The sequence below is a fragment of the Balaenoptera ricei genome, chromosome 4, assembly GCF_028023285.1.
Source record: "Balaenoptera ricei isolate mBalRic1 chromosome 4, mBalRic1.hap2, whole genome shotgun sequence".
NCBI classification, from domain to species: Eukaryota; Metazoa; Chordata; class Mammalia; order Artiodactyla; family Balaenopteridae; genus Balaenoptera; species Balaenoptera ricei.
Window position 1 is genome coordinate 80790184 of NC_082642.1, and position 14241 is coordinate 80804424.

General features: G+C 46.2%; 1 protein-coding gene across 1 annotated transcript in view; it reads left to right on the plus strand.

The window, feature by feature from the left end:
• Nucleotides 1-870: 870 nt before the first annotated feature.
• Nucleotides 871-14241, plus strand: part of ST6GAL1 (ST6 beta-galactoside alpha-2,6-sialyltransferase 1) — a 135521-nt gene continuing 122150 nt past the window's right edge. Inside the window, exon 1 of the mRNA XM_059920747.1 lies at nt 871-1275. The gene's annotated coding sequence lies outside the window, so the exon portion shown is untranslated. The remainder of the gene's footprint in view (nt 1276-14241) is intronic.

The following is a 14241-nucleotide window of genomic DNA, read 5'->3' on the forward strand; positions in this document are numbered from 1 at the left end:
ATTTGGAGACAAAGTTCTGGGCCTGGGCTTCACGCATTCTAGTGTGAACTGGACTCTTGTTCCCAGAGGACCCACACTACCTTCCACTCTCCTTGTCTCCTCTCCCCCACCACTCCTTCCCTCCAAGTACAGAGCCGGGTGCCAAGTGGGCCCTCGATAGACCTTTGGGAGATGATTATTGCCTCTGGTAGTCACGTCTTTTCTACGGGGACTGCATTGGTGGCCAAAGGTCGCTTCCGGCCCTCCTACAGGGTGGTTTTCTGTCTTAGGGAAGTGGTCCCCGGGGTCACCAGGGATGGTCAGTGTTTACTGATGACGCTTGCTCAACAAGTGGTTTCCTCTCACCTCCTCCCGGCAGCCCCAGCTCAGCCCCAGTGAAGGAAGGAGCCTCACTCCCTTTTCCACCCTCCCTGAGGCCTCCTGCCCACCAGCCTGCAGACAGCTTGGCGTGGAAATCTCCACGGGTAGGGACTCGCCGACCCTCCTTCCCTTCTGTATCTGCAGTGTGTGGGAGGTTCTTGTCACACCCTGTGAAATAGATTTTGTTGTTTCATATTCTACATAAGAAGAATTCGAGGCTTCAGAGAGGTTAAGGGACGTGCTCAGGGTCATGTAGCCAGTCAGTAGCAGAGGCAGGATTTATAGTCTCTGCTTGCTAGGAGAGTGCTGGATTCAACCCTCCGCCACCTGTGAGGCTAGGGTAGAGCCAGTATTTGGGAACCTTGCCCTTCCGCGTTGCCCCTCCCCCTCGGCCGTCGGCCCGCCCTCGGGGGAGGGGGGGCGGGCGGGGAAGCCGGATCCTAGCATCACTCGGGGGTTAAGTGCACCACCTAACCAGGCACCCCTAATCCCGAGGCCTGCTCGCTAGCGACCTCCGGAGGGCTGGGCCGGTTTGGGGCGCGGTGTGGCGAGGGGACCCACCCCGTTTTCCCGACTATTTGCATAACGGAGACGGCTAGTTTCCCCCGCCCCTTCGCCGCACTCTTCTTCCCTCCTTCCCGCGTCCGCGCCACCCCTCATCCCGTGTCCCCCCTGCTCCTCCCCAAAGACCCTCCTTCAGGGACTCTTGCATTGGGGCTCCCAGCGCCCGGGCTCTCTGGCCGCCGCCGGGCGAGGAGTCCGGAGGCATCCGGGGGAGGGGAGTCCCGCGCAGGGCCGGGCTGGGGAAGACGCCTGGGGCACTGCCCCGCGCTAACAAAGGGAACCCGCTGCCTGCCGGCTGGGGGCGTGGACCTGGCGGAGCTGCCGCAGCTTCGGCGGCCGAGAGCGCAGCGAGTGAGTAGGGCTGCGGTGGGCGGCGGCGCGGCCCGAGCCCCCCGGGAGGAGTGGAGCGAAGGGGCACAGGATGGGAGCGGAGCGGCGGGGTCCGGGGCGCGCCTAGGGCGCAGGGAATCGGTGTCCAGCACCCCTCAGACGCCTTGGCCGCGCTGACCGGCCACCCTTTGGCTGGGGGTGTCTGTGGATTAATCCGGGCGGAGGGGCCGCCCTGGCTTCTCCCAGGCTCCACTAGCCTGCTGACCCACAACAAACACACGTGCGCGCGGCCGCGGGGAACCCCGCTTTCTCCACTGCACAGTCAGCATGGGAGGGGAATGCCTTGCAGAGTCCAGATTCCTTCACATCTCGCCTGCCGGATTTACAGACGGAGAAACTGAGGCCCGCGGCGGGGGTGGGGGCACAGGTACCATAACAAATGCACGTGCGCCCAGTGCTGTGAGCTTGGCGCGCCGCAAGCCCTTAGGAGCCGCCCTGCGCAACCCGGCCATTGTCTCAGCTGCCGGGGAGGGAGCGGCGCTGGGGGCGTCACTTGCTGGAGGAAGACGACAGACCCGTTTAAAAGGTACCACTTGGGTATCAGACCAAATTGCCAGACTTAAAAAGGGAAACACGAAAAGAGAAGGAAGCTACAAAAGATTACCCCAGGCCGGGAGTGTGTCCCCGGCCGTGGTGCATGAGTTGAGATGACCCGGACCACCCCTCACTTCCACCTCACGGTGGTTTCTTAGGGACAGGGGTTGAATTAAAAGTCTGTGGGTCCCCCTCCAAAAAAAAAGACCATGCCCAGCGCACCACTGTCTCTGCACTGCCTCTGTTGGGGACGGCGAGTGCCTCCTTAGCCTGCAGAAAGAGCAGTTCGATTTAAACGGCGCCCAGCGCAGTCTTGGGTTTCGCTTGCGCTTTGCCTTAGTAGGTCCCTGCGTCTGGCCAGCCCCGGTGTCACTGGCCCCTTTTGGCTTGTTGTGTGTTTGTACAAACAAGGCCAGCCGAGCACTCTTGTTCTAGGTGGGGACGCTATTATTTTCAGTTCTCTCCGAGTTTATTTGAGGGAAATTCCGAGGTCCGGAAAGAGAGGCCTCTTGTTTGTTTTGCTTTTTCTTTGCCTACGTATGCTCAGCTCAGCTTTGCAGATTTTAGTTCATCAGACCTGTTCAGGCAGCAGTGAGGTGGTTGGGAGGCGGGGGAATGCATTGGCTCGGTAGGTGATGGTGTGGGTGCAGAAGGAAGCCCGTCAGGCTGTGGGAGTGGGTGGTGTGCGCGGGAACCTAGGCACCGCCCCCCTTGTGCTTGCGGAGCGGTCGGGCTGAGGCGTCACCTTGGCCAGCTGCGCAGGAGATTAACCTGTCCCTGGGGCGGGGGGGAGGGGGGCGGAACTGGAGGGCCTCCGGCGCTGCGCCCCGGTTTTTGGGAGTCTAGAGAGCATCCAGTGAACCCTCTTATTTTACAGGCCGGGAAACGGAGGCCGGGAGGGTTCAGCTCCTTGTCCAAGTTTAAACCGAGTGAAATCGGCCACCTAGAGAGGACTTGAGTCCGGGTCTGCCAACTCCCACCCTGAACACTGCCGTGCGGTCGACTAAAGGCAGAACCGGGATTCTGTGGTTGGCTGAAAAGGCAGTGGCCTTAGGCAGAATAGAGTTAAACAAAGAACGTAATTCAGATTGAAAGCTGCACCCTTCCATTATCCCTTTCAAGAGTTCTTTACCCATTTGAGAAAAGATAGATTTAGTAATTCCTTACTCTCCTAGCCTTTCATAAGTGTAGTTAGTTTTCTCTTCTGGCTGCCCTTTCCCCTCAAAGTTGGAGCCCGGCCGGCTGTGGAGACTTGGATGTTTTGCCTGTCATCCCTGTGCCAGGAGGCCTTTGTTTGGGCATAAGCACTCCAGGAAGAAAGTGTCTCCTAGGGCGCTACTCCTGAGTCACTTGTGGGAGAACAAAGCATTGTTTTCATTGATTTTATTTAATTAAATTTTTAAAAATGAGAGTCTCACGAAGTAGCTACTTATGTTTGCATTTGGCAGAGGAAAAGTTGGAAAACCAACGAAAACACGCTCAGTCTGGGTTTCCCCAAAGCGAACGTGCTGTTTCACCCTGTCCCTCTTATCTCCTGATTGCACCTGTTTCTTTTCTTAGGGTTTCCAGGCTGTTTCATTTTTGTGGTAATTCCACTTGGCACTTGATTAGAGATCTCATCAGGACTCTCACCCTGTCAGGAACTTACGGAATCACCTGGCCAGTTTTTCTAAACGGAAAAGCTGAAGCTCAGATAGGAGAGATTACACGCCTAAGGACACACAGCAAGATGTCTGCTTTTAGTGCCTCTTTTTACGTGAAAGGGAAACTGTTGCATCAAATGAGTTTTTGTTGGTACCCCAGAGTACAGTCAAAGTTATGATGGTTGTCATAACAACACCCTTTAAGTCACAGAATGAATTCCTTAAGGACTTAAATAGGTTTTGGTTATTAAACAAAGCCCTGGATCCCAATGGTAGATATGGTGAGGAGTATTATATTGGTAGTTATCATTGGGGATCGGTTTTCTTTAGTGTTTACTAACTGGTTCACTTTACTCTTGCCCTGGACTCCTCTGCCTTGTGCTTCCCCAGTAGGGAGCTGTTTTAAACTATGATTGTAAAACGAAAGGCAGCAAGAAGTCAGAAGAGAGACCCCACTTAGCTCTTCATGCTACTTAATTTCTTGGGCTCCGGTGTCCTTCTTTGTACAATGAAAGTCCCTCCTGCCCAGTCTCTGCACAGGCTGTTTGGGGGCAGTGGAAACTGCTTGGCCCTTAGAAGCAGAGGATCGGGTTTGGGTCAACCCTCCTCTCCTGTGTTCGTTGTGGACCAGGCAGTTGCATCTACACGGTATAATGTAAGGGGAAGAACATGTATGCATCTCCTGGGGCTGTGGTGGGTATTAAGTCACGTGACTTATGCTTACACCTTTTCCGACCTCTTGTCAGGGTTGGGTGCTCACCAGCTTTTTAGTGGTAGAGAATGATGGTTGGAGAATAACCCCATTGGGTAAGCCCTGTGCTTAAATGAGAGACCCAACCTAGTCAGTAACTGGGGTGAATGTCTGCCAGACGGTAAAAAGGGCCTTTGGGCGGTTGTGAAGTGTATGTGACTCTAAGGTAAATAAACCTAGTAAAAAACAAATAAAAAAACCGAACCCAGAACTTTCCCACCCAGGTAAGTGCAATCTAAAGTCTTTCTATTCATGCACTCCATATTTACTGACAAGCAGGCAGGTCAGTGTGGGGATGGTTCCTGTACTGGACCTGGAGTTACAAAGGGCCAGATCCACTCATTGGCCACCCACCCCTGCTTGGAACACATTTGGATCTCCCCTCAGAAATTGCCCTCAAACACAGATGTGGAGAACAAACGTATGGACACCAAGGGGGGAAAGCCGCAGGGGGTGTGTGTGTGTGATGAATTGGGCGATTGGGATTGACATGTATACACTGATGTGTATAAAATAGATAACTAATAAGAAGCTGCTGTATAAAAAAATAAATAAAATAAAATTCAAAAATTCAAAAAAAAATAAAAAGAAATTGCCCTAAAGAGCCCACAGAAAATAGATCTAATTTATCTCAAAATTGACCTCTGTGGTGGCGGGGTTGTCCCTTTTCTTCATAAGTTAAACCAAGAGCAGGTGGTCAGCGAGAGAGTGGAAGAGGGAAGGCTTCAAAGAGAATGTGGATCTCTACAAGTGTGAAGATGTGGTTGCATTAAAAAGTGACAGGAATAATTCATTAATGAAATTTGCAGTAATATTCTGGAACATTAGAGTCCTGAGAATTTGCTTAGACTTGGTATCAGTGACTTATTCAGTAAGAACTGAACTGGGGAAAAAAATACCTTTTTTCTTGCTTGTCTGCAGGTATACTGCATATATTCTGACTTGGACAGATGTACTTTTTATAGTTGTACATGTAACAGTAACATAGTAAGCCATGTGGTATCATCACATTAAAATACTGGAGTGACTTTCTAAGTCATTACTAGAAGGGTCAGGTTAGCCTTTAGAATCAACTTGGTGATTTAAATTTTGTTTGTCATTATGATTATAAAAATATAGCATGCCCAATGAGGACAATTTGGAAAGTACAAAAAAGTATAGAGAAACAGCAAAAAAAATTCCATCATTCAAAGGCAACCACTGTTAACAATTGGCAATTTTCCTTCTTGTCTTTTTTTTTTTTTTTTAGTGGATTTGTTTTTTCTAAATGGTAGAGAACATACTGCAAGTACAGTTACTCTTGGCTTTCTTACTTAACCTTTTCACATACCCATGTTACAGTTTATATCCTCATTAAAGCTGCACCTTTTCATTCATCACCATATCAGCATCTCCAAGGTCACATGGTCCCATGGGATCTGATCACTCCAGTGGGCATTTCAGTGAAGGCCTGTAGAGGAAGGAGTCTCCAGCTTCTTTCTCCTTTCCCAACCATGCCTCAAGCATCCAGATACCATTTAAAAAATATATATATTTTTCATGTTAGAAGAACCTAAAGTCTAATGGAAAGAGAAGGGCCCTGCCTGTGGCCTTGGGTTCTAGTCCTGCCCTTGTGACAATTTATTTTTGCACCCTGGTTTTCAGTTTCCATATGTGTTAAAATAAGCAACTCCAGGGTCGTTTATTAATTCATTCCTCCCATCTTCGAGTGCCCACTCTAAACCAAAACTGTATAAGAAGAGTTCATGGTCCAATGGAGAAGATGGGGTGACAAGAGACTAGTTCAGGGTATCCTGGGAATGCAGAGGAGGGGCAACCACCCCAGACTGGAGCGGTGCGGAAGGCTTCCTGGACGAGGGCCACTGTGGGCCTGTCAAACTACTTCTAATTCTTCTCTATTGTAATTGACACCATGATTAATGTTTGTGAATAAATCTCTGTCCATATTCCAGATAATTCCCATAGGATTGTGGGAACAGTAGGAATTAAGAGCGTAATTCAGGATTTGAATTCTTGTTCACCAATTACCACCAATATAGACGAGCTTCAATTTCCTTCTCTGTAAAATGGGCATAACAGCCCTTACCTCACTGGACCATTGTAAGGATTAAACAAAATCATAGTTAAAGGGTCCAGTACAGTGCCAGGTTTACAGGAAGTCCTCTGTAAGTGATAGCTATTAGTGTTATAATTGGGATTTTCACAAGCTGCAGAAACTTTTGGTCCTAATATTTTTTCTTACCATGATAGCAGGCAGAAAGTTAATTAAAGTGGTACCTCCTACCAGGTGACAAATTGAGAGAGAAATGATCACTTGCATGCTGCATTACAGAAGTCTTCTTATGGAAAATTTCCAACACATGAAAGTAAAAAGAATGGTGTAATTACCTCCTTCCCCCCATTTATAATCATTTACCTTCAACAATGATCAAAACTCATGGCTGGTCTATAACCCCACACTCTACCCCACATGACTTTGAAGTACATCCCAGACATCTTTTCAGCTTAGCCATAAATATTTCACTGAGTTGCATGATGCATATTTGAGGCAATGGGTCGTGCTGCTCTTGGAGCCCGTGTCTGCTGTCACTGTTACCTATGGAACCGTGTGTGTGTGTGTGTGTGTGTGTGTGTGTGTGTGTGTGTGTGTTTGTGTTTGTGTGTGTGTGTGAAAGAGACAGAGAGAGAGATAGAAAGTGCCAGTAAAACTTAAGTAGTCTTACTGCTCAAGTGAATTTTCCTGCTGTGTCCTGTGTCCCAAAGAGATGCGATAAAAGGAGCACTGAATTTAGAGTCAGGAGACCTGATTTTGCATAAAGGCCCCACCCTTTACCAGTTGTATGCTTTTAGCAAGTGACTTCTGAATTTCTTTAAACACATTTATAAAAAATTTGGTGAGTACTGAATGAAATAATCCATGTGACAGCCCAAGCAACTCAGCATTAGTTGGCCCTGAATCAGACTTGAACCCAGCCTTCCCTGCCCAGAGGCAGAGTTTCCGTATGGAATGAAGGTCAGAGGCTGACGGCCTGGTGGTACTAGGATGCCTTTAAGTAGAGTTGCTGCCTGTCTCGTTCTGAAGATGAGGTCTTCACTCAGATGAGTAGCTGGCACCCCATGCTTGCGACTCTCCTGTCTTTCACTCAACCCCTTCCCTCTGATTTATGAATGAGGGCAAGGAAGCCCAGAAAAGGTAAGACCCTGCCAGCTGTGCCTGAGAAACAGATCTTCTCTGATGCCTCTTTTCCTCCATGGGAAGACACCAGGCTCCCCTTTCTCCTCCAAGTTTGTTGTCTTGGTCTCTCCTAACTCACTGTTGCTCCCAAGTAGGAATTTTTGACTCAACTAAAAGGAGAAAATTGATTTGATTTAGTAATTAAATTAAAGTCCTCTCTTTAATCCACTGGGACTCCCATTATCTCCGGGCCTGCACCGTGACTTGCGGTCTCCTCCGGCTCTCTCGAGCTAGCTGTGTGGCCTTGGGCAGGACGCCTGCCACCACAGGGATTCGACTCGCAGCTCTCTAGGCCCCTTCCAGCTCTGAGATCATCAAATGGGGAACAAGTATAAAAAGAGGAAACGATACATAAGGTTAGGGACTTCTTCACACAAATAATAAATGTAATGTTTTCTTTTAGAATAGGGTAAAAAAATTAACCACCTTACCTTTTGTCATTTCCCCCAATCCCACTTCTCTGCCAAGTGACTACTGTTTGCAGTTTGTTGTGGGTCCTTCAGCCCCCTTTGGATGTACATATGTATGTATTCGTGGTTATATGCAGATACATTTAAAAAACTCAGTAAATGGATTACATTGTAACTGCAACTTTACGAACTTGCCCTTTTCACTTTACTATAGGTATTGGAGGTCTTTCCATATCAGTATATACAGATTATTTTCTCATAGCTGCATCACAGCCTGTATCATGGATGTGTTTATTTAACCAGTCTTCTGTTGATGGATATTTATCTATTTCCATAAAAATATATTTCTAAGTGTATTTAGACCTTGGACATATGGAACGCTGGTTGTAAATGTTATGGTTAAACGAAGTCAGTCCATCAAGCTCTGGAAAGGGTGGCGAGAGAATGGGTGCAGGAACACTGAGAACCATGCCCTGGAAAGCTGAAATGAAGGGCTCCCGGGAAGCTACTAAGAGCCGGCTGTTTGGATGGAAGGTTATTTTTGGAGTTGGCCTGCCTGATTGGGTGCCCTAGGCTGCAAGTGCAAGAAACTGAACTGCGTCATCACCTTCTCCTCATTCCCCCATCCCTGGCTCTTCCACATTTGTTTCTCTTCTCAGGGTCGGTGGCATCTGGTGGGAGGACTGGAACTTGAGTGATGGGAGGGAGGAGAGAGAAGCGAAGAAGAGGAGGAATTGATCTCAGGCTCTGGAGAAAGGAATGTGCCGGTTCTACTCTACCTTGTTGTTCAGACCCATCTGGAAAGTCATGTTTCGCCGGGTCCTGTACAGATCATGAGAAAATGAAGCACACCCAGAACTGGGCTTACTTGGAAGACAGAGGTTTAGGACACCATATTGGAGGTAGAATAAATGTGGAAACTGGAGTGTTCTAGCCTGCAGGAGATCAAATAAGAGGCAGTTTCTTCATGTGGAAGAATGATTAGAGTTACACTGTGTTGCTGCTGGGGGGAGGAAAACCAGTACAGAGTTGCAGAATGGCAGATAAGGAAGAACTTACTCAGCAGAACTGCCCAACCAGGGAACAGCCTAGGTTGCAAGACAGTGAACTCCCTGCCATGGGAGTATGTAAGCAGAAGTCTCAAGTGAACTTGTTTGCCATCAGAGGATCCCTGCTTTTCAGAGAGGTTGACCTAAATGCCTGGTAAGGCCCCTTCCAACTCTGAGAGTCTATGACTGTGGGGCAAGAAGCAGAGAGATGGAATATAGGACTGAGGGGGTGGGACGAGTTACGGACAACGTGACTGGAGCTTTTTTCACCTGCTCTAAAAAGGTGGAATAAAATGGAAGCCTTCAAAGGAGACTTAGACCATTGTTTCCCCTGGATCTTGGCAACCCTCCTCCTGTTTTGTCCTTGGCTTCAGCTCAACTTGACTTTATATTCATAAATTATTTCCACAGAAATAAATATATCACATACACTTTAGATGACCAGGAAATCTGGCAACCAGAAAAGAACTACATGTCCCAGGAGGATGATTGTAATATTTTTTTTTTATTTTTTTTATTACAGTCTTTCTAAATTTGCATCCATCTCCTGGTTTCCCTAGCACAGGACTGAGACGTCATTCAGCTTTAATTTTAGGAACACTCTCCCCTTTGCAACCTCTCAAAGGTCCTCTGAGCTGGAGTTGAAATGCTTGTCTCTTTCTTTCCTGTGGATGAGGAAGAACCTCTTGGACTTAAGTCTTAGCCAAGTCTTAGTGAGGGAAACATGGCAAGTTTACCATCTTCTAGGCTTTTGCTGTGCTCCTGACCCTGATAAGGCCCTGTTTGTTCCCTTATCCAGTCCTCATAGCCTTGGTGTTTTGGTATCATCAGCTCCATTTTGCAGATGAGAAAGCTGAGCTTCAGAGAGGGCTAGGGAACTACCCCAAGAGTCACTGCTGCTAAGTAGTGATGCTGGCACTGGGTGTAGCTCATTCCCTACATCATGTTACAGGTTTTTCCACTGCTAATCATTCCCAGTCCTTTGGGGCTGAGAAGCCCTTCGTCCTTGTGTTACACTGGGAGCTTGGTTGAATTTCTCCTTATGGGGCTGATGAAAGCTTTCTACCATTCCCCTAAGAACAGATGAATGAAAGAACTCATGGGACAGCCATGTGTGAATAGCTTGACATTCGGATTCAACATACATTTGCTTATTCCCCTTTTTCGTAAGAGTTATTTTCGTCAAGGCTGGTTTGCCTTTTTTTTTTTTTTTCCACCTGCCTTTTAAAGCACCTGTACTCATTATCTGGTTATAACCGGAATAAACACACCCACCGGTAGTGAGCGTGGCTGCAGAATAATGGGTACCATTGCTTGGCTACCTTTGATGCCTTTAGGTGGTAAATGGAACTCAATATTGGCATTGTTAAGGGCTTATCTGCAGCTGTGCTTGTAGGCGCTTGAACAATCTCTTCTCTTGTAAAGTTTATTCAACATTATGTTGTTCACTAAATGTTTATTGTGTGCTAGGCATTATGCTAGGCATTGGGAGCATCTACCCTAAGAACACACATTGTAGATATGCACACACGCATTCAGTGTAACTGGCGGGGCCTTAGAAGTTAGTGGCAGACAAACTTTCTGTATCGCCCTCTTCCTCCTTTCTCAGAGTCCTTGCTTTGTCCATTCGTTCAAGTAACACTAGGTGCCTGCTGTAGCCCGTGCACAATGCTCATTTTTAGAACATAGACCCAAATTGCCCCACAGTTCTCTTCCTTTAAGAGCTTAGTTGGAGGTGGGCATGCAGATGTTAATAACAATATAATGTGATAAATATTATGATTTGGATGTATACAGAGGTTGAGAAGATGGTACAGTGAGATTGGGTAAGCTCTCTGGAGGACCTATGACCTACCTAAGCTGGGTTGTAGAGGGTAGTAGCTGCTAGCCTCTGGGAAAAGAGCATTTGAAGGAGAAAAGGGAGTGCAGGAGTGAAGGGGTGGGGTAGAGAATCGCATGTGCGGGGGAGCCACTAGCAGGTTAGTGTTCCCAGAGGGGAACACATAAGGCAGGAAGTGCTGGGAGATGAAGCTGGAACCGTTATACCCATCATCAAATATAATTTTCTTAACCTCTCTATGGTGGCATATACTATTATCATTTCTGTTTAATAGGTGAGGAAACAAAGGCTGAAGGAGGTTTGGTGACTTGTTCAAAGTCAGACAGCGAGTGAGTTGAGGTGCTTGAACTTGAATGTAGGCCTGCTCAACCCTCACAGCGGTGCCTGCAGGGGCCGAGAAGGTCTGCCTTGAAGACTGAGGTGATCCTTCTGTCTCTGTTAATCTTTCAGAAGTCACACCCTTGCTGAATTCTCTTCCTCCACCTGCCTTATGGTGTTCTCACTAGTGAGTCTGATGTTGAAGGCCTCTTCTGAGTCTCGGTTCTAGTTTTCATCCTCCTTTTCATTCAGAGAATCAGCAGCCCAGAACTCTTCAAAGAAAACCTTTATTGCCCAACCAGGTGTAACAAGGGAGAAGGAGAAGATTCATCCCCTTTCTCAAAAGGTCCAAGTTCATTAAGTAGCCCAGGCATTACCTGTGGATCTTTTAGTTCAGAGAAGCCCTTTGGGGGCTGGAGAGGGAGCAATCTGGGTGGGCTGGAAGAGTCTGGAGCAGGTGGGCTTTGAGCTGTCCCTTGAAGGGTGGGTAGGATCAGGAAGGTGGAAGGCATGGCACGTAAGTAATATTATTCTGTCTCACTCAGTGATAAATGGCTTATTCTACCCATCCCCCAAGATAATTTCTGGGTTGGAGTTGGTTCTTGGGCTGAAGAGGCAGTAGGAAGATTCATTCATTTATTCATTCAAAATAAAGTTTACTGGGGCTTCCCTGGTGGCGCAGTGGTTGAGAGTCTGCCTGCCAATGCAGGGGACACGGGTTCGAGCCCTGGTCGGGGAGGATCCCACATGCCGCGGAGCAACTAGGCCCGTGAGCCACAATTACTGAGCCTGCGCGTCTGGAGAGGCCGCGATAATAAGAGGCCCCGCGCACCGCGATGAAGAGTGGCCCCCACTTGCCACAACTAGAGAAAGCCCTCGCACAGAAACGAAGACCCAACACAGCCATAAATAAATAAAAAATAGTGTTTAAATTAAAAAAAAAAAAATTAAAATAAAAAAGCCAGCTTGTATATCACCTGCTCTTTAAAAAAAAATAAAAAATAAAATAAAAATAAAGTTTACTGAAAACTAATCAATTGAGAGCTCAAAGATGAGATGATGAAACTACAGAATGAAATAAAAAGGGCAATTACAGAGCTAAGGAAAAAAATTGAGGATACAAACTACATCATTAGAGGAAAAGTTAATAAAGGAACAAAGTAGAATCCACTGAAAACTGAATTACTAACAGAGAGAGAAGGCGTGAGGAAAATCACAGTATATGCTGAGAAAAAGGATGAAGAAACTAATCAGAGAAAATCAGAGATCTAAAGGTTGTAAAAAGATTGTAAAAAGATCACTCAGAAGGGTAATTGGGCTATCTGTGGAGGCACAGGTCACTTCTCAGTGCTCCATTGACCAAAACATAATCACGCAGACAAGCCTGGCTGCAAAGGAGCCTGGGAAAACATCTCCAGCTGGGTGGCCATGTACCCTCTTAGAGCTCCGATTTGGAGAAGGCCTTTTATTACTGAAAGGAAGATGAGGAAAATGGATACTGGGAGCAATTCATTTCTGCCCCAGGGGAAAAGTCATGTTGGTCTCAGACTTGATTTGCAGCAGAAGCAAAACTTGAGAACATGGAGAGGAAATATTTACAGAGTTCCAAGGGAAAGGTCGTGTGACTGAAGACTTTTACACTCAATTACATAACTCTGCAAGGATAAGGCAGGTAGCCATTCTCATCTCTTCCTGTAACACATATGAGCCCTTCATGGGAAAACCTACTTGATGATGAAGAAGATTAGTCAAAAGCACCCTTTGGAAGGCATGGTGATAGGTCATTTGGAGAGCCCTTCTTCTACTCAAATAGAGAAAACCTTGGCATGGGTGGGCTGTAAGTCTAAGGAACAGAATGGGAGGAAGTGAAAAGAGTGTAATGGAAATGGAGAGCTGAGGGAGGGAGTGGGAGGACGTTAGGTGATAACTTTCCCTCTCTCACACTGCGTAAGTAGGGTGTTAGTATCATGGCTCCAACCTTTCAATTAATTTTTTAACCCTTTATTTTATTTTTAAAAATTTTATTGGAAAAAGAATCTAAAAAAGAATGAATATATGCACATGTATAACTGAATCACTTTGCTGTACACCTGAAACTAACACAACATTGTAAATCAGTTATTTTTTTTCTCTTAAACTTGGAGGAGTCTTTAAGGAAATTACATCTATTTTGATGTAGAAACATTTATTAAAAGTTCAGCTTTTCCTCTATTTTACTTTTCTGTTTAATTAAATTAAAAAATAAAAACCCCCCAGCTGTTTTATTAAGCAATCCCATCCATTCTTCTTTCATGCATTCTTCCATCCTCCACACTTCTGTCCAAATGTAAATGTAGAGACATGCAACGAAGGCTATTAATCCATTTTTTTTTTCCTGGATGCAGGGATCTTCGGTGATTTTTAGCTCTGTATAATTTTGTGCATTGATTGATTTGAAAAAGTAATGAGCTGGTCTTATTTGTTTTTGTCTTTTTTTTTCAGTTTTTTACTTCTTTAATCTTTTTTCTTCTTTTTTAAATTGAAGTGTAGTTGATTTACAATGTTTCAGGTATACAGCAAAGTGATTCAGTTATATATATATATGTGTATGTATATATATGTGTATATATATATATATATATATTCTTTTTCAGATTCTTTTCATTATAGGTTATCAAAAGATACTGAATATAGTTCCCTGTGCTGTACAGTAGGGCCTTGTTGTTTACCTATTTTATGTATAGTATTGTATATCTGTTAATTCCAAGTTCCTAATTTATCATTCCCCCCCACTGGTCTTATTTGAATCAAACTACTAAGGCTAATTTAAAAGGCATCATTAAACACTAATGCTCAGGGTGTGGGGAGTGAGGTGGGAGATACAAAGAGATGAACAAGGCCTTGTCTTTTCACAGAGAAGTTGGTGAGTCAGTTACGTGAACACTGGACTCTAGGCAGAACAAAATACTTTGTAAATTAGATGGACAGTTGGGGTGTTGGGGTCCCCAGGACAGTGGGGAAGTTTTCACGAAGGAGATAGTGTTTGAACTGGATGTTGAAGGATGAAGAGGGTCCCTATAGGTGGAGGATGGGAGGCAGGGCATTCCTGGCCTGGAGACAGCAGGAGCACCAGCAGGGAGGAGTGAAATTATGTGGTGTGTCTGGGTA